This window comes from Schistocerca cancellata, chromosome 2 (genome assembly GCF_023864275.1).
Source record: "Schistocerca cancellata isolate TAMUIC-IGC-003103 chromosome 2, iqSchCanc2.1, whole genome shotgun sequence".
Classification (NCBI taxonomy): domain Eukaryota; kingdom Metazoa; phylum Arthropoda; class Insecta; order Orthoptera; family Acrididae; genus Schistocerca; species Schistocerca cancellata.
The window spans coordinates 5092712-5106004 of NC_064627.1; the positions used below are offsets into that span (position 1 = coordinate 5092712).

General features: G+C 54.4%; 7 non-coding genes and 7 pseudogenes across 7 annotated transcripts; all 14 read right to left on the bottom strand.

The window, feature by feature from the left end:
- Nucleotides 1-437: 437 nt before the first annotated feature.
- LOC126164072 (5S ribosomal RNA) lies at nt 438-557 on the bottom strand (annotated as a pseudogene).
- An 854-nt stretch (nt 558-1411) lies between these two features.
- Nucleotides 1412-1530, bottom strand: LOC126163932 (5S ribosomal RNA). The gene has a single exon (XR_007535352.1). It is a non-coding gene; the product is annotated as a 5S ribosomal RNA (ribosomal RNA).
- An 854-nt stretch (nt 1531-2384) lies between these two features.
- On the bottom strand, nt 2385-2504 carry LOC126164074 (5S ribosomal RNA; annotated as a pseudogene).
- An 855-nt stretch (nt 2505-3359) lies between these two features.
- LOC126163899 (5S ribosomal RNA) lies at nt 3360-3478 on the bottom strand. The gene has a single exon (XR_007535321.1). It is a non-coding gene; the product is annotated as a 5S ribosomal RNA (ribosomal RNA).
- An 854-nt stretch (nt 3479-4332) lies between these two features.
- On the bottom strand, nt 4333-4452 carry LOC126164075 (5S ribosomal RNA; annotated as a pseudogene).
- Nucleotides 4453-5306: 854 nt separating this feature from the next.
- Nucleotides 5307-5425, bottom strand: LOC126163900 (5S ribosomal RNA). The gene has a single exon (XR_007535322.1). It is a non-coding gene; the product is annotated as a 5S ribosomal RNA (ribosomal RNA).
- An 853-nt stretch (nt 5426-6278) lies between these two features.
- LOC126163993 (5S ribosomal RNA) lies at nt 6279-6398 on the bottom strand (annotated as a pseudogene).
- An 854-nt stretch (nt 6399-7252) lies between these two features.
- LOC126163901 (5S ribosomal RNA) lies at nt 7253-7371 on the bottom strand. Its single transcript, XR_007535323.1, has one exon. It is a non-coding gene; the product is annotated as a 5S ribosomal RNA (ribosomal RNA).
- An 854-nt stretch (nt 7372-8225) lies between these two features.
- LOC126164077 (5S ribosomal RNA) lies at nt 8226-8345 on the bottom strand (annotated as a pseudogene).
- Nucleotides 8346-9199: 854 nt separating this feature from the next.
- Nucleotides 9200-9318, bottom strand: LOC126163902 (5S ribosomal RNA). The gene has a single exon (XR_007535324.1). It is a non-coding gene; the product is annotated as a 5S ribosomal RNA (ribosomal RNA).
- An 853-nt stretch (nt 9319-10171) lies between these two features.
- LOC126163994 (5S ribosomal RNA) lies at nt 10172-10291 on the bottom strand (annotated as a pseudogene).
- An 854-nt stretch (nt 10292-11145) lies between these two features.
- LOC126164089 (5S ribosomal RNA) lies at nt 11146-11265 on the bottom strand (annotated as a pseudogene).
- An 854-nt stretch (nt 11266-12119) lies between these two features.
- Nucleotides 12120-12238, bottom strand: LOC126163934 (5S ribosomal RNA). Its single transcript, XR_007535354.1, has one exon. It is a non-coding gene; the product is annotated as a 5S ribosomal RNA (ribosomal RNA).
- Nucleotides 12239-13092: 854 nt separating this feature from the next.
- LOC126163935 (5S ribosomal RNA) lies at nt 13093-13211 on the bottom strand. The gene has a single exon (XR_007535355.1). It is a non-coding gene; the product is annotated as a 5S ribosomal RNA (ribosomal RNA).
- Between the last annotated feature and the right edge of the window lie 82 nt (nt 13212-13293).

The following is a 13293-nucleotide window of genomic DNA, read 5'->3' on the forward strand; positions in this document are numbered from 1 at the left end:
CGCACCATTCCTATCCCTGTCCCTGTCCCCGTCCCGACTTGTCCCGACTTTGCTCGACTGCCGCTCGCTGCCGCTCGGGTCGTGGTCCATATGACAGCGCAAGCACGAAAAACGTCTGCGGGACGAGACGAGACGAGACGAGACGAGACGACTAAGGAATAAATTCGTGGTTACAAATCAAATTTGGAACTCTACATTCCTACACAACAATAGGCGGTGACGTATTTCAGAAATCACCTGCCGATTCGTACTGTTTTGTCGTTTTCAAAGTCTTCTTGGCAAACTTGGTTAGCACATTCTCCCTCAAACTGAGTTAATTACTGCATTTTCGTACCATTACAGTAGTTTAAAAGGCTTAAGGAAGCATCTTTGTCACAACAGAAACGTAGTTTGAAAATTGGGCTGGCAACATAACAAAAAAAAAAAAACGGGAAGGGAGCCAACAGCACCCGGGTTGACCCAGGCGGTCACCCATCCAAGTACTAGCCGGGCATGATGATGCTTAACTTCGGTGGTCGGACGAGAACCGGTGTATTCATCATGGTATCGCCGTTGGCGCTCATCTAATGTAGGAGCACGGCAGAATTCGCGTTCGGCTTTTCTCCCAACACACAAAATGTTAGTTTTCGGCCGCATTTGACGAAAGCGCTTCCTTCCGCAACCGCCAGTTCCTCGAGGACGGCGCGGGGAGGCGCGCCCGGCGTCCCAGCAGAGTGACGGCCGAATTGGCGGGCGCACCGCCGCGTGTGTGAGACGCACTGCTGCTCGTTGCACCCCCTGTCATTCGCTGGGCGCGTTCAGCCTTCGACACTAGCGGAGGACGCATCTTGTCCCTGGTGTTCAGCGGAGGGCCTGTGCGGGGTGTGGCAGTGTCGTGCTGGAGGGCCCACTGGTAGCGATGTGGGCTTCCTCGCCTCGCCTCGCCTCGCCTCGCCGCGCCTCACACCAGGTGTCTGCGTAGTTTGCAGTGCATTCGCACCATTCCTATCCCTGTCCCTGTCCCCGTCCCGACTTGTCCCGACTTTGCTCGACTGCCGCTCGCTGCCGCTCGGGTCGTGGTCCATATGACAGCGCAAGCACGAAAAACGTCTGCGGGACGAGACGAGACGAGACGAGACGAGACGACTAAGGAATAAATTCGTGGTTACAAATCAAATTTGGAACTCTACATTCCTACACAACAATAGGCGGTGACGTATTTCAGAAATCACCTGCCAATTCGTACTGTTTTGTCGTTTTCAAAGTCTTCTTGGCAAACTTGGTTAGCACATTCTCCCTCAAACTGAGTTAATTACTGCATTATCGTACCATTACAGTAGTTTAAACGGTTTAAGGAAGCATCTTTGTCACAACAGAAAGGTAGTTTGAAAATTGGGCTGGCGACATAACAAAAAAAAAAAAACAGGAAGGGAGCCAACAGCACCCGGGTTTCCCAGGCGGTCACCCATCCAAGTACTAGCAGGGCCCGATGATGCTTAACTTCGGTGATCGGACGAGAACCGGTGTATTCATCATGGTATCGCCGTTGGCGCTCATCTAATGTAGGAGCACGGCAGAATTCGCGTTCGGCTTTTCTCCCAACACACAAAATGTTAGTTTTCGGCCGCATTTGACGAAAGCGCTTCCTTCCGCAACCGCCAGTTCCTCGAGGACGGCGCGGGGAGGCGCGCCCGGCGTCCCAGCAGAGTGACGGCCGAATTGGCGGGCGCACCGCCGCGTGTGTGAGACGCACTGCTGCTCGTTGCACCCCCTGTCATTCGCTGGGCGCGTTCAGCCTTCGACACTAGCGGAGGACGCATCTTGTCCCTGGTGTTCAGCGGAGGGCCTGTGCGGGGTGTGGCAGTGTCGTGCTGGAGGGCCCACTGGTAGCGATGTGGGCTTCCTCGCCTCGCCTCGCCTCGCCTCGCCGCGCCTCACACCAGGTGTCTGCGTAGTTTGCAGTGCATTCGCACCATTCCTATCCCTGTCCCTGTCCCCGTCCCGACTTGTCCCGACTTTGCTCGACTGCCGCTCGCTGCCGCTCGGGTCGTGGTCCATATGACAGCGCAAGCACGAAAAACGTCTGCGGGACGAGACGAGACGAGACGAGACGAGACGACTAAGGAATAAATTCGTGGTTACAAATCAAATTTGGAACTCTACATTCCTACACAACAATAGGCGGTGACGTATTTCAGAAATCACCTGCCGATTCGTACTGTTTTGTCGTTTTCAAAGTCTTCTTGGCAAACTTGGTTAGCACATTCTCCCTCAAACTGAGTTAATTACTGCATTTTCGTACCATTACAGTAGTTTAAAAGGCTTAAGGAAGCATCTTTGTCACAACAGAAACGTAGTTTGAAAATTGGGCTGGCAACATAACAAAAAAAAAAAAACGGGAAGGGAGCCAACAGCACCCGGGTTGACCCAGGCGGTCACCCATCCAAGTACTAGCCGGGCATGATGATGCTTAACTTCGGTGGTCGGACGAGAACCGGTGTATTCATCATGGTATCGCCGTTGGCGCTCATCTAATGTAGGAGCACGGCAGAATTCGCGTTCGGCTTTTCTCCCAACACACAAAATGTTAGTTTTCGGCCGCATTTGACGAAAGCGCTTCCTTCCGCAACCGCCAGTTCCTCGAGGACGGCGCGGGGAGGCGCGCCCGGCGTCCCAGCAGAGTGACGGCCGAATTGGCGGGCGCACCGCCGCGTGTGTGAGACGCACTGCTGCTCGTTGCACCCCCTGTCATTCGCTGGGCGCGTTCAGCCTTCGACACTAGCGGAGGACGCATCTTGTCCCTGGTGTTCAGCGGAGGGCCTGTGCGGGGTGTGGCAGTGTCGTGCTGGAGGGCCCACTGGTAGCGATGTGGGCTTCCTCGCCTCGCCTCGCCTCGCCTCGCCGCGCCTCACACCAGGTGTCTGCGTAGTTTGCAGTGCATTCGCACCATTCCTATCCCTGTCCCTGTCCCCGTCCCGACTTGTCCCGACTTTGCTCGACTGCCGCTCGCTGCCGCTCGGGTCGTGGTCCATATGACAGCGCAAGCACGAAAAACGTCTGCGGGACGAGACGAGACGAGACGAGACGAGACGACTAAGGAATAAATTCGTGGTTACAAATCAAATTTGGAACTCTACATTCCTACACAACAATAGGCGGTGACGTATTTCAGAAATCACCTGCCAATTCGTACTGTTTTGTCGTTTTCAAAGTCTTCTTGGCAAACTTGGTTAGCACATTCTCCCTCAAACTGAGTTAATTACTGCATTATCGTACCATTACAGTAGTTTAAACGGTTTAAGGAAGCATCTTTGTCACAACAGAAAGGTAGTTTGAAAATTGGGCTGGCGACATAACAAAAAAAAAAAAAACAGGAAGGGAGCCAACAGCACCCGGGTTTCCCAGGCGGTCACCCATCCAAGTACTAGCAGGGCCCGATGATGCTTAACTTCGGTGATCGGACGAGAACCGGTGTATTCATCATGGTATGGCCGTTGGCGCTCATCTAATGTAGGAGCACGGCAGAATTCGCGTTCGGCTTTTCTCCCAACACACAAAATGTTAGTTTTCGGCCGCATTTGACGAAAGCGCTTCCTTCCGCAACCGCCAGTTCCTCGAGGACGGCGCGGGGAGGCGCGCCCGGCGTCCCAGCAGAGTGACGGCCGAATTGGCGGGCGCACCGCCGCGTGTGTGAGACGCACTGCTGCTCGTTGCACCCCCTGTCATTCGCTGGGCGCGTTCAGCCTTCGACACTAGCGGAAGACGCATCTTGTCCCTGGTGTTCAGCGGAGGGCCTGTGCGGGGTGTGGCAGTGTCGTGCTGGAGGGCCCACTGGTAGCGATGTGGGCTTCCTCGCCTCGCCTCGCCTCGCCTCGCCGCGCCTCACACCAGGTGTCTGCGTAGTTTGCAGTGCATTCGCACCATTCCTATCCCTGTCCCTGTCCCCGTCCCGACTTGTCCCGACTTTGCTCGACTGCCGCTCGCTGCCACTCGGGTCGTGGTCCATATGACAGCGCAAGCACGAAAAACGTCTGCGGGACGAGACGAGACGAGACGAGACGAGACGACTAAGGAATAAATTCGTGGTTACAAATCAAATTTGGAACTCTACATTCCTACACAACAATAGGCGGTGACGTATTTCAGAAATCACCTGCCGATTCGTACTGTTTTGTCGTTTTCAAAGTCTTCTTGGCAAACTTGGTTAGCACATTCTCCCTCAAACTGAGTTAATTACTGCATTTTCGTACCATTACAGTAGTTTAAAAGGCTTAAGGAAGCATCTTTGTCACAACAGAAACGTAGTTTGAAAATTGGGCTGGCAACATAACAAAAAAAAAAAAACGGGAAGGGAGCCAACAGCACCCGGGTTGACCCAGGCGGTCACCCATCCAAGTACTAGCCGGGCATGATGATGCTTAACTTCGGTGGTCGGACGAGAACCGGTGTATTCATCATGGTATCGCCGTTGGCGCTCATCTAATGTAGGAGCACGGCAGAATTCGCGTTCGGCTTTTCTCCCAACACACAAAATGTTAGTTTTCGGCCGCATTTGACGAAAGCGCTTCCTTCCGCAACCGCCAGTTCCTCGAGGACGGCGCGGGGAGGCGCGCCCGGCGTCCCAGCAGAGTGACGGCCGAATTGGCGGGCGCACCGCCGCGTGTGTGAGACGCACTGCTGCTCGTTGCACCCCCTGTCATTCGCTGGGCGCGTTCAGCCTTCGACACTAGCGGAGGACGCATCTTGTCCCTGGTGTTCAGCGGAGGGCCTGTGCGGGGTGTGGCAGTGTCGTGCTGGAGGGCCCACTGGTAGCGATGTGGGCTTCCTCGCCTCGCCTCGCCTCGCCTCGCCGCGCCTCACACCAGGTGTCTGCGTAGTTTGCAGTGCATTCGCACCATTCCTATCCCTGTCCCTGTCCCCGTCCCGACTTGTCCCGACTTTGCTCGACTGCCGCTCGCTGCCGCTCGGGTCGTGGTCCATATGACAGCGCAAGCACGAAAAACGTCTGCGGGACGAGACGAGACGAGACGAGACGAGACGACTAAGGAATAAATTCGTGGTTACAAATCAAATTTGGAACTCTACATTCCTACACAACAATAGGCGGTGACGTATTTCAGAAATCACCTGCCAATTCGTACTGTTTTGTCGTTTTCAAAGTCTTCTTGGCAAACTTGGTTAGCACATTCTCCCTCAAACTGAGTTAATTACTGCATTATCGTACCATTACAGTAGTTTAAACGGTTTAAGGAAGCATCTTTGTCACAACAGAAAGGTAGTTTGAAAATTGGGCTGGCGACATAACAAAAAAAAAAAAACAGGAAGGGAGCCAACAGCACCCGGGTTTCCCAGGCGGTCACCCATCCAAGTACTAGCAGGGCCCGATGATGCTTAACTTCGGTGATCGGACGAGAACCGGTGTATTCATCATGGTATGGCCGTTGGCGCTCATCTAATGTAGGAGCACGGCAGAATTCGCGTTCGGCTTTTCTCCCAACACACAAAATGTTAGTTTTCGGCCGCATTTGACGAAAGCGCTTCCTTCCGCAACCGCCAGTTCCTCGAGGACGGCGCGGGGAGGCGCGCCCGGCGTCCCAGCAGAGTGACGGCCGAATTGGCGGGCGCACCGCCGCGTGTGTGAGACGCACTGCTGCTCGTTTCACCCCCTGTCATTCGCTGGGCGCGTTCAGCCTTCGACACTAGCGGAAGACGCATCTTGTCCCTGGTGTTCAGCGGAGGGCCTGTGCGGGGTGTGGCAGTGTCGTGCTGGAGGGCCCACTGGTAGCGATGTGGGCTTCCTCGCCTCGCCTCGCCTCGCCTCGCCGCGCCTCACACCAGGTGTCTGCGTAGTTTGCAGTGCATTCGCACCATTCCTATCCCTGTCCCTGTCCCCGTCCCGACTTGTCCCGACTTTGCTCGACTGCCGCTCGCTGCCGCTCGGGTCGTGGTCCATATGACAGCGCAAGCACGAAAAACGTCTGCGGGACGAGACGAGACGAGACGAGACGAGACGACTAAGGAATAAATTCGTGGTTACAAATCAAATTTGGAACTCTACATTCCTACACAACAATAGGCGGTGACGTATTTCAGAAATCACCTGCCAATTCGTACTGTTTTGTCGTTTTCAAAGTCTTCTTGGCAAACTTGGTTAGCACATTCTCCCTCAAACTGAGTTAATTACTGCATTTTCGTACCATTACAGTAGTTTAAAAGGCTTAAGTAAGCATCTTTGTCACAACAGAAACGTAGTTTGAAAATTGGGCTGGCAACATAACAAAAAAAAAAAACGGGAAGGGAGCCAACAGCACCCGGGTTGACCCAGGCGGTCACCCATCCAAGTACTAGCCGGGCATGATGATGCTTAACTTCGGTGATCGGACGAGAACCGGTGTATTCATCATGGTATCGCCGTTGGCGCTCATCTAATGTAGGAGCACGGCAGAATTCGCGTTCGGCTTTTCTCCCAACACACAAAATGTTAGTTTTCGGCCGCATTTGACGAAAGCGCTTCCTTCCGCAACCGCCAGTTCCTCGAGGACGGCGCGGGGAGGCGCGCCCGGCGTCCCAGCAGAGTGACGGCCGAATTGGCGGGCGCACCGCCGCGTGTGTGAGACGCACTGCTGCTCGTTGCACCCCCTGTCATTCGCTGGGCGCGTTCAGCCTTCGACACTAGCGGAGGACGCATCTTGTCCCTGGTGTTCAGCGGAGGGCCTGTGCGGGGTGTGGCAGTGTCGTGCTGGAGGGCCCACTGGTAGCGATGTGGGCTTCCTCGCCTCGCCTCGCCTCGCCTCGCCGCGCCTCACACCAGGTGTCTGCGTAGTTTGCAGTGCATTCGCACCATTCCTATCCCTGTCCCTGTCCCCGTCCCGACTTGTCCCGACTTTGCTCGACTGCCGCTCGCTGCCGCTCGGGTCGTGGTCCATATGACAGCGCAAGCACGAAAAACGTCTGCGGGACGAGACGAGACGAGACGAGACGAGACGACTAAGGAATAAATTCGTGGTTACAAATCAAATTTGGAACTCTACATTCCTACACAACAATAGGCGGTGACGTATTTCAGAAATCACCTGCCAATTCGTACTGTTTTGTCGTTTTCAAAGTCTTCTTGGCAAACTTGGTTAGCACATTCTCCCTCAAACTGAGTTAATTACTGCATTATCGTACCATTACAGTAGTTTAAACGGTTTAAGGAAGCATCTTTGTCACAACAGAAAGGTAGTTTGAAAATTGGGCTGGCGACATAACAAAAAAAAAAAAACAGGAAGGGAGCCAACAGCACCCGGGTTTCCCAGGCGGTCACCCATCCAAGTACTAGCAGGGCCCGATGATGCTTAACTTCGGTGATCGGACGAGAACCGGTGTATTCATCATGGTATGGCCGTTGGCGCTCATCTAATGTAGGAGCACGGCAGAATTCGCGTTCGGCTTTTCTCCCAACACACAAAATGTTAGTTTTCGGCCGCATTTGACGAAAGCGCTTCCTTCCGCAACCGCCAGTTCCTCGAGGACGGCGCGGGGAGGCGCGCCCGGCGTCCCAGCAGAGTGACGGCCGAATTGGCGGGCGCACCGCCGCGTGTGTGAGACGCACTGCTGCTCGTTGCACCCCCTGTCATTCGCTGGGCGCGTTCAGCCTTCGACACTAGCGGAAGACGCATCTTGTCCCTGGTGTTCAGCGGAGGGCCTGTGCGGGGTGTGGCAGTGTCGTGCTGGAGGGCCCACTGGTAGCGATGTGGGCTTCCTCGCCTCGCCTCGCCTCGCCTCGCCGCGCCTCACACCAGGTGTCTGCGTAGTTTGCAGTGCATTCGCACCATTCCTATCCCTGTCCCTGTCCCCGTCCCGACTTGTCCCGACTTTGCTCGACTGCCGCTCGCTGCCACTCGGGTCGTGGTCCATATGACAGCGCAAGCACGAAAAACGTCTGCGGGACGAGACGAGACGAGACGAGACGAGACGACTAAGGAATAAATTCGTGGTTACAAATCAAATTTGGAACTCTACATTCCTACACAACAATAGGCGGTGACGTATTTCAGAAATCACCTGCCGATTCGTACTGTTTTGTCGTTTTCAAAGTCTTCTTGGCAAACTTGGTTAGCACATTCTCCCTCAAACTGAGTTAATTACTGCATTTTCGTACCATTACAGTAGTTTAAAAGGCTTAAGGAAGCATCTTTGTCACAACAGAAACGTAGTTTGAAAATTGGGCTGGCAACATAACAAAAAAAAAAAAACGGGAAGGGAGCCAACAGCACCCGGGTTGACCCAGGCGGTCACCCATCCAAGTACTAGCCGGGCATGATGATGCTTAACTTCGGTGGTCGGACGAGAACCGGTGTATTCATCATGGTATCGCCGTTGGCGCTCATCTAATGTAGGAGCACGGCAGAATTCGCGTTCGGCTTTTCTCCCAACACACAAAATGTTAGTTTTCGGCCGCATTTGACGAAAGCGCTTCCTTCCGCAACCGCCAGTTCCTCGAGGACGGCGCGGGGAGGCGCGCCCGGCGTCCCAGCAGAGTGACGGCCGAATTGGCGGGCGCACCGCCGCGTGTGTGAGACGCACTGCTGCTCGTTGCACCCCCTGTCATTCGCTGGGCGCGTTCAGCCTTCGACACTAGCGGAGGACGCATCTTGTCCCTGGTGTTCAGCGGAGGGCCTGTGCGGGGTGTGGCAGTGTCGTGCTGGAGGGCCCACTGGTAGCGATGTGGGCTTCCTCGCCTCGCCTCGCCTCGCCTCGCCGCGCCTCACACCAGGTGTCTGCGTAGTTTGCAGTGCATTCGCACCATTCCTATCCCTGTCCCTGTCCCCGTCCCGACTTGTCCCGACTTTGCTCGACTGCCGCTCGCTGCCGCTCGGGTCGTGGTCCATATGACAGCGCAAGCACGAAAAACGTCTGCGGGACGAGACGAGACGAGACGAGACGAGACGACTAAGGAATAAATTCGTGGTTACAAATCAAATTTGGAACTCTACATTCCTACACAACAATAGGCGGTGACGTATTTCAGAAATCACCTGCCAATTCGTACTGTTTTGTCGTTTTCAAAGTCTTCTTGGCAAACTTGGTTAGCACATTCTCCCTCAAACTGAGTTAATTACTGCATTATCGTACCATTACAGTAGTTTAAACGGTTTAAGGAAGCATCTTTGTCACAACAGAAAGGTAGTTTGAAAATTGGGCTGGCGACATAACAAAAAAAAAAAAACAGGAAGGGAGCCAACAGCACCCGGGTTTCCCAGGCGGTCACCCATCCAAGTACTAGCAGGGCCCGATGATGCTTAACTTCGGTGATCGGACGAGAACCGGTGTATTCATCATGGTATGGCCGTTGGCGCTCATCTAATGTAGGAGCACGGCAGAATTCGCGTTCGGCTTTTCTCCCAACACACAAAATGTTAGTTTTCGGCCGCATTTGACGAAAGCGCTTCCTTCCGCAACCGCCAGTTCCTCGAGGACGGCGCGGGGAGGCGCGCCCGGCGTCCCAGCAGAGTGACGGCCGAATTGGCGGGCGCACCGCCGCGTGTGTGAGACGCACTGCTGCTCGTTTCACCCCCTGTCATTCGCTGGGCGCGTTCAGCCTTCGACACTAGCGGAAGACGCATCTTGTCCCTGGTGTTCAGCGGAGGGCCTGTGCGGGGTGTGGCAGTGTCGTGCTGGAGGGCCCACTGGTAGCGATGTGGGCTTCCTCGCCTCGCCTCGCCTCGCCTCGCCGCGCCTCACACCAGGTGTCTGCGTAGTTTGCAGTGCATTCGCACCATTCCTATCCCTGTCCCTGTCCCCGTCCCGACTTGTCCCGACTTTGCTCGACTGCCGCTCGCTGCCGCTCGGGTCGTGGTCCATATGACAGCGCAAGCACGAAAAACGTCTGCGGGACGAGACGAGACGAGACGAGACGAGACGACTAAGGAATAAATTCGTGGTTACAAATCAAATTTGGAACTCTACATTCCTACACAACAATAGGCGGTGACGTATTTCAGAAATCACCTGCCAATTCGTACTGTTTTGTCGTTTTCAAAGTCTTCTTGGCAAACTTGGTTAGCACATTCTCCCTCAAACTGAGTTAATTACTGCATTTTCGTACCATTACAGTAGTTTAAAAGGCTTAAGTAAGCATCTTTGTCACAACAGAAACGTAGTTTGAAAATTGGGCTGGCAACATAACAAAAAAAAAAAACGGGAAGGGAGCCAACAGCACCCGGGTTGACCCAGGCGGTCACCCATCCAAGTACTAGCCGGGCATGATGATGCTTAACTTCGGTGATCGGACGAGAACCGGTGTATTCATCATGGTATCGCCGTTGGCGCTCATCTAATGTAGGAGCACGGCAGAATTCGCGTTCGGCTTTTCTCCCAACACACAAAATGTTAGTTTTCGGCCGCATTTGACGAAAGCGCTTCCTTCCGCAACCGCCAGTTCCTCGAGGACGGCGCGGGGAGGCGCGCCCGGCGTCCCAGCAGAGTGACGGCCGAATTGGCGGGCGCACCGCCGCGTGTGTGAGACGCACTGCTGCTCGTTGCACCCCCTGTCATTCGCTGGGCGCGTTCAGCCTTCGACACTAGCGGAGGACGCATCTTGTCCCTGGTGTTCAGCGGAGGGCCTGTGCGGGGTGTGGCAGTGTCGTGCTGGAGGGCCCACTGGTAGCGATGTGGGCTTCCTCGCCTCGCCTCGCCTCGCCTCGCCGCGCCTCACACCAGGTGTCTGCGTAGTTTGCAGTGCATTCGCACCATTCCTATCCCTGTCCCTGTCCCCGTCCCGACTTGTCCCGACTTTGCTCGACTGCCGCTCGCTGCCGCTCGGGTCGTGGTCCATATGACAGCGCAAGCACGAAAAACGTCTGCGGGACGAGACGAGACGAGACGAGACGAGACGACTAAGGAATAAATTCGTGGTTACAAATCAAATTTGGAACTCTACATTCCTACACAACAATAGGCGGTGACGTATTTCAGAAATCACCTGCCAATTCGTACTGTTTTGTCGTTTTCAAAGTCTTCTTGGCAAACTTGGTTAGCACATTCTCCCTCAAACTGAGTTAATTACTGCATTTTCGTACCATTACAGTAGTTTAAAAGGCTTAAGTAAGCATCTTTGTCACAACAGAAACGTAGTTTGAAAATTGGGCTGGCAACATAACAAAAAAAAAAAAACGGGAAGGGAGCCAACAGCACCCGGGTTGACCCAGGCGGTCACCCATCCAAGTACTAGCCGGGCATGATGATGCTTGACTTCGGTGATCGGACGAGAACCGGTGTATTCATCATGGTATCGCCGTTGGCGCTCATCTAATGTAGGAGCACGGCAGAATTCGCGTTCGGCTTTTCTCCCAACACACAAAATGTTAGTTTTCGGCCGCATTTGACGAAAGCGCTTCCTTCCGCAACCGCCAGTTCCTCGAGGACGGCGCGGGGAGGCGCGCCCGGCGTCCCAGCAGAGTGACGGCCGAATTGGCGGGCGCACCGCCGCGTGTGTGAGACGCACTGCTGCTCGTTGCACCCCCTGTCATTCGCTGGGCGCGTTCAGCCTTCAACACTAGCGGAGGACGCATCTTGTCCCTGGTGTTCAGCGGAGGGCCTGTGCGGGGTGTGGCAGTGTCGTGCTGGAGGGCCCACTGGTAGCGATGTGGGCTTCCTCGCCTCGCCTCGCCTCGCCTCGCCGCGCCTCACACCAGGTGTCTGCGTAGTTTGCAGTGCATTCGCACCATTCCTATCCCTGTCCCTGTCCCCGTCCCGACTTGTCCCGACTTTGCTCGACTGCCGCTCGCTGCCGCTCGGGTCGTGGTCCATATGACAGCGCAAGCACGAAAAACGTCTGCGGGACGAGACGAGACGAGACGAGACGAGACGACTAAGGAATAAATTCGTGGTTACAAATCAAATTTGGAACTCTACATTCCTACACAACAATAGGCGGTGACGTATTTCAGAAATCACCTGCCAATTCGTACTGTTTTGTCGTTTTCAAAGTTTTCTTGGCAAACTTGGTTAGCACATTCTCCCTCAAACTGAGTTAATTACTGCATTATCGTACCATTACAGTAGTTTAAACGGTTTAAGGAAGCATCTTTGTCACAACAGAAAGGTAGTTTGAAAATTGGGCTGGCGACATAACAAAAAAAAAAAAACAGGAAGGGAGCCAACAGCACCCGGGTTTCCCAGGCGGTCACCCATCCAAGTACTAGCAGGGCCCGATGATGCTTAACTTCGGTGATCGGACGAGAACCGGTGTATTCATCATGGTATCGCCGTTGGCGCTCATCTAATGTAGGAGCACGGCAGAATTCGCGTTCGGCTTTTCTCCCAACACACAAAATGTTAGTTTTCGGCCGCATTTGACGAAAGCGCTTCCTTCCGCAACCGCCAGTTCCTCGAGGACGGCGCGGGGAGGCGCGCCCGGCGTCCCAGCAGAGTGACGGCCGAATTGGCGGGCGCACCGCCGCGTGTGTGAGACGCACTGCTGCTCGTTGCACCCCCTGTCATTCGCTGGGCGCGTTCAGCCTTCGACACTAGCGGAGGACGCATCTTGTCCCTGGTGTTCAGCGGAGGGCCTGTGCGGGGTGTGGCAGTGTCGTGCTGGAGGGCCCACTGGTAGCGATGTGGGCTTCCTCGCCTCGCCTCGCCTCGCCTCGCCGCGCCTCACACCAGGTGTCTGCGTAGTTTGCAGTGCATTCGCACCATTCCTATCCCTGTCCCTGTCCCCGTCCCGACTTGTCCCGACTTTGCTCGACTGCCGCTCGCTGCCGCTCGGGTCGTGGTCCATATGACAGCGCAAGCACGAAAAACGTCTGCGGGACGAGACGAGACGAGACGAGACGAGACGACTAAGGAATAAATTCGTGGTTACAAATCAAATTTGGAACTCTACATTCCTACACAACAATAGGCGGTGACGTATTTCAGAAATCACCTGCCAATTCGTACTGTTTTGTCGTTTTCAAAGTTTTCTTGGCAAACTTGGTTAGCACATTCTCCCTCAAACTGAGTTAATTACTGCATTATCGTACCATTACAGTAGTTTAAACGGTTTAAGGAAGCATCTTTGTCACAACAGAAAGGTAGTTTGAAAATTGGGCTGGCGACATAACAAAAAAAAAAAAACAGGAAGGGAGCCAACAGCACCCGGGTTTCCCAGGCGGTCACCCATCCAAGTACTAGCAGGGCCCGATGATGCTTAACTTCGGTGATCGGACGAGAACCGGTGTATTCATCATGGTATCGCCGTTGGCGCTCATCTAATGTAGGAGCACGGCAGAATTCGCGTTCGGCTTTTCTCCCAACACACAAAATGTTAGTTTTCGGCCGCATTTG